The sequence below is a fragment of the Girardinichthys multiradiatus genome, chromosome 10, assembly GCF_021462225.1.
Source record: "Girardinichthys multiradiatus isolate DD_20200921_A chromosome 10, DD_fGirMul_XY1, whole genome shotgun sequence".
NCBI classification, from domain to species: domain Eukaryota; kingdom Metazoa; phylum Chordata; class Actinopteri; order Cyprinodontiformes; family Goodeidae; genus Girardinichthys; species Girardinichthys multiradiatus.
In genome coordinates, this window is record NC_061803.1 from 1,195,059 (window position 1) to 1,201,087 (window position 6,029).

Here is a 6,029-nt window from a genome sequence, read left to right on the forward strand (position 1 = left end):
GTGCTCTGCAGGGAAGCTGCTCTGAGTGCACCTGTTGCAGAGCCTCCCTGCCTCCTGCCTCTCTCTCTCTCTCTCTCTCTCTCTCTCTCTCTCTCTTTCTCTCTCTCTCTCTCTCTCTCTCTCTCTCTCTCTTTCTCTCTCTCTCTCTCTTTCTCTCTCTCTCTCTCTCTCTTTCTCTCTCTCTCTCTCTCTCTCTTTCTCTCTCTCTCTCTCTTTCTCTCTCTCTCTCTCTCTCTTTCTCTCTCTCTCTCTCTCTCTCTCTCTCTCTCTCTCTCTCTTTCTCTCTCTCTCTCTCTCTCTTTCTCTCTCTCTCTCTCTCTCTCTCTCTCTCTCTCTCTCTCTCTCTCTCTCTGTCTCTCTCTCTCTCTCTCTCTTTCTCTCTCTCTCTCTCTCTCTCTCTCTTTCTCTCTCTCTCTCTCTCTCTCTCTCTCTCTCTCTCTCTGAGGTCTCAGCGACGCATCTGGTCTGTTTGCAACAAGTGCGGTGGGGGGGGAGGGCGACGAACACCCCGCACATGTGGAGAACCAGTGCGGGGTTGCAGTCATCCAGACGCGCAGCTCTTCTGGGCTGGATGCAGAAGAGCAGAAGATGTGAAAAGGTTGAAAAGAATAAAATTTCTCTTAATGCCCGAGAGACTGTACACTGCCTCTTTAAATATCAGAGGGGGGTTCCTGATTGGCTGCTCAGATATTCTAGCCTTGTATCCTCTTCCACCTCTGTCTTGTAGGCCTGAGGAAACACAGGAGCGCAGTCATGAGAAGTACGAGGTCCTTGCCTGAAACAAGTTGAAATGTGACCTCTGCTACGCGCGTCATGGCTCCCGGAATGGCGCTAAAAAGGCGCGCCATAGGTCCCGCTCTGCGCATGTAACGAAAACAGCGCACTTTTTCTGTCCCTTCCCTGTGGTTGATTATAAGAAGATGAAAAAGAAACAGAGTTACACTCTTGATTTGTAACAGAAATGTGAGGCATTGTTCTTAAATCTGGTTTGATCTGAACCATCCATTGTATCTCTGGCTGGATGTTCAGGCTGGTTCTCCTGATGGAAGGTGAACCTTCACCTCAGTCTCAGATCTTCTGCAGCCTCTAACAGGGTTTCTTCCAGGATTGTCCTGGATTTAGCTCCATCCATTAGATTCCCTGTCCTTGCTGAAGACAGACATCCCCACTTCATGATTCTGCCACCACCATGTTTCACCATTGGGATGAAATGTTTGAAGGCTAATATGCAGGGTACGTCATCTGCTACATATAATGTTTTGCATGTAGGCAAAAACGTTGAATTTTGGTCTATCCAGAGTATCTTCCATATATTTGCTGTGTCTTGTACATTGGTTGTGGTCGACAATAAACAGCACTTCTTACAGCTTTCTTCTTCCCATTCTTCCATTAAGGTCAGATTTGTGGATCTATAACTAATAGTGTTCTGTGAATTGTCTCTCACACCTGTGGATCTCTGAAGCTCCTCCAGAGCTACCATTGGTCACTTGGCTGCTTCTCTGATAAATGCTCTCCTTTCCCAACCTGTCAGCTGAGGTTGACCTCCATGTCTTGGTAGGTCTGCAGTTGCTCCATCCTCTCTCGATATTCAGATGATGGATTGAACAGAGCTCTGGGAAATGTTTAAGGTGTTTGTCTGTTACATAAAATATTCATATATCACCCTAAATCTTTAGCTTGTAACTTAATAAAATGTGCAAAAGCTTTAAGTGTGTGAATACATTTAGGTCACATTGTAACCAACCTGTTCTATTTAATATCATGCATCAAATATCTATTATTTTGTGAAGTGATAGATTGGTAAAGCAAAACTCTGAGACTCAGGTGGCAGCAGTTTGTGTTATTGATATTCCAGCCAATGACTTTATCATAATGCAGGTCAGCCTATTAATAAAAAATGCATGACAAAAACAAAACAACTTTTTTTTTTATTTCACTGTGATTTTATTATTTTTTAATGAAGCTATTCTTAGTTTTTTACCTTTTTTAAATATTTCACTTTATAGTTCATAATGTTTTGGTTGTTTTTTTTCTCAAAATGGTGTATTTTGATCAAATAAATGTGTTTTTTTGAATATTGTTTGGCTTTTAAAGCATTTGTGATCTAATGGTGCAGTAGATGCACATCAGTTTAGGTGAGTTAAATAAAATCATTCAATCAAATAAAATCAACAGTAAACAGACATACTATAATGTTAAGTGCAAGAAAACTGATGATAAAACAGCAAATGTGACACCTTAGTGAAGTCTACCTGTCAATTATCTGGCAGTTCATACCTGACACAAACTGTTTCTCAAAGCGTCAAGCAGCAAGTCTTCTTGTTTCACCTCGTACCTTGATAATTTGTTTTAATTGTACAACTGATCATAATAATAATAATAATAATAATAATGAGAATAATGATGAAGGGAGTGTATTAATTATCATATTGATTTACTAAGTGTTCTAAAACACAGTCTCATTTATAAAAACTGGTACTGATCTTTGTGGCAGCAGAGCCACTTTAAAACATGTGAACACTGCCATCATGTGGATCAGTTCTGCACTGCAGGCAAACCAGAGCTAAATTTAGAAGTGTGTGCAGTTCATCAGAGAATCAGCCTGGGGCAAGAAACTGTTTCTCTGTGGCTGGTTTTAGTAAACAGTGCTCTGTAGCGCCACCTGAAGGTCAAAGCCTAAACAGTTTATGTGCAGGGTGTGTGGGGTCTGCAGAGATTTTTGCAGCTCTTTTCCTGACCCTTGACCTGTATAAGTCCTGGATGGAGGGAAGGTCAGCTCTGATTATTCTCTCTGCATTCCTGATTATTCGTTGCAGTCTGGACCTGTCTTGTTCTTTGGATGATCCAAACCACACTGAGATGGATGAAGACAGGACAGACTGAATGATGACAGTGTAGAAGATGACCAGCAGCTCCTGGGGAAGGTTGGACTTCTTGAGTTACTTCAGGAAGTACAGTCTCTGCTGGACCTTCTTTTGAACAGTGTCTCTATGTGAGGACCAGCTCAGGTTTCAAGGAATGGTGGTTCCTAAGAACCAGAAGTGGTCCACAGCAGACACAGTATTGAGAATAGTGAGGGGGGTATGTGGGAGTGGTGTTCTCCGAAGGTCCACCATCATCTCCACAGATGGATGGAGATTCATAATGGATGCAGTTTTTCTGTTTCCAATAGTCGATCAAAAGTGTGCAAAAGTTCCTGTATGGTAAGTTTCACTATGCATTGCCCTCCTCTGTCATTGATCTGATGATCTCAGTCTAGAATTACCAGAGAAACAATGATTTAAAACACAACTATGACACTAATAATAAGTAGTCAGCAGAAGTTCACCTCGTTTTTAGAGCTTAACTAAACTTTTAAACTGTGTAATAGTTTATCCAATGTTAGTCACCTTCCCCCCATTTAACAGTTATGGAGTTTAGACGAAATCAACTTGGAAGACTCACCTCTACTTCTGGCTCTGTCTAACTATTTCTCTACATTCTCTGCTCCAACCAATCAGCTTCTGGTCCGCATTCCTCTTCAGCCAATCATCCCTCAAGGCTTCGCTTTAAAAGACCTTCATATGCAGAATCTGCTGCTGAGCTTCGTCCCTCCTCCAACCCATCTCCACCATCAGGCTTCAAGCTCCTTCCGACTCCCTTATCTCCTCAGGCCTCCACTCCACCACCAGTATCAGGATCCCGGAGGGAAGACTTCTTTAACTCTAACCCTAAGATGTTAATTGAAGCTCATGTTATTATCAGCATCCATGTTTTCCACCAGGGTCCGAGTGCCAAAACAAAACAAACATTAGCTAATAAACTCCTCCAACTCCCATCTCTGTGTTTTTCAGGTTGAATTTATTGCTCCACCTAATGGGGACATTATAATTTCAGAGTGTAAAAAAAACATTTAGGCCTTAATGATCTAGCTCCATCATACATCAGAGATCTGATTGGTCCATATGTTCCTAACAGAGCACTTTGTTCTCAGACTGCAGGTTTACTGGTGGTTCCTAGAGTCTCTAGAAGTAGAATGGGAGGCAGATCCTTTAGTTATCAGGCTCCTCTCCTGTGGAACCAGCTCCCAGTTTTAGTCCGTGAGGCAGACACCCTGTCTACTTTTAAGGCTAGGCTTAAAACTTTCCTTTTTGATAAAGCTTATAGTTAGAGTGGCTTAGTTTATCCTGAACTATCTCTGTAGTTATGCTGCTATAGGCTTAGTCTGCTGGAGGACCAACTGCTACTTTCTGTGGTAATTGTGTCCTTCACTTTATAGGTTTTGTCTCCATAGAAGTAACACCTGTCCTCGTGTATAATGTCAGAACATGTGCCCTTCCTGAAAGGATCCGTCAATGAGCGACTGCGTTACTTTATGGTAATAAATTCGTTTTTTTTAACACTTTGCTCTCTATTGCTGTGTTCAACCATGTCTCTATCCTTTACAAGGACATGGCAAAATGCTGCTGCAACAAAGTATACTCTCTCTCCACTACTTGGAGTGTACTGATGGCTTTAAAATTGTCAGGTTAGCTGTGTTTCTCTCATAGCAGATGTCCCTACAATAAGTGCTGCTGTCATGAAGTCTGACTATGTCATGTTTTTAACATAGAAAGTACCCCTGGACCAGTGCTTTTGTGTTATCTTTATTTTGTGGGAGTGTCTCCTTGGTCAGCCTCAATATTCAATATCTGGTGACTATTTCTAGAGGTCTAGAATAGACACTGCATAACTAAACTAAATGTAAATGACATTTTCCCACATCCTGTTGCTTTCATGCATTTAACATCTGGTTAAAAAAATAATGGTTTTGTCTCTTTAATTGTAAAGCTGTTTAATCTGCACCCAACAGCACTGTTGATCCTCCTCACAGCTGCTCTCAGGTCCAGCTCAGCAGTCCTCTGGTCGTCAGTCACATTTCTGTTAATCAGCTGCTTTACATCTCTAAAGACAAAATGTTTTCCCTAACTGCTGCAGTTAGGTACCATACTAAATATATTACATACCATCTGGAATATAATATTTTAATTTTTCACATCAGTTATTGCTAACTAATCTTAACTCTTAGAACAGTTCTATGTTATTCATGCATTTAATGTGAAGAAATAAAAGTCACTGCTGCACAGTGTTTAGTTAACATCATCTTTATCTGGAATGAATCATTTACTTTTAAACCTTCAACATATTGGAGCACCTTATTCTGTCAAAGTCAATAACATACTGCAAACGATTCAGTGAAATCCCATTGAGAAACATCAGATATCACAACATAAAGTTGAGAACCACACATTTGGGAATCAAAATACTAGAAATCATTTAGGTTTATCTCCTCCTTGATGACTCTAAAAACGTTGTTCCATTTTTGCAAAAACCTTCTTGGAACATCTCCAAACACCAGTGAGAAGTCTTGCAGAAGCTATAAGTGTAAGCACAACTGATTCAGCCACCTGATGTGATTCTGATATTTTGCTAATTCATTTTTAATGCCTACCAGCCCTTTAGCGTCCAAGAAGCAAGATATTGCTGTCATTTTTTAACTGTGTAACTTTACAAACAGCGCCACATACAGCCAAATTTTGGCAACCAGCCCAAAGCTACTTTTTCCAGTCCAACGTGTTCTCACTGAGCCACAGCCGCCTATTTTATAATAACTAATAATGTCACTGGCCAGATTAGAACTAATAATGTGTCAGAAACTATAGCAGCACAGACAGAGCACCAACCGCTCCGCCCTTCTGCCTGAAGGTTTCATGTGGGCATCTATGGGGTGGGAGGTCAACTAACCTGCGCGCAGGGGCGGGGATGGCGTGATTACGTCACTGTTAGCGCGCGCACCATGGCCCCAAGTTCAGTGCGTCAAGTATAAACCTAGCTTTAGGTTCTTAGATGTTGTTTTCTTCAGGTATTTCCATGTGTCTAGTAGTATTGTGTGTTGGAGTTTCTTGTTTGATCTGTTGATGTTCTCCACTTCTTCTTGTCTTCCTGCATCTTTCGATTCCTTCCAGTGTTTCTTTCTGTCTGCTCCTGCCCATGTTCTCTCCCCCCTTCAT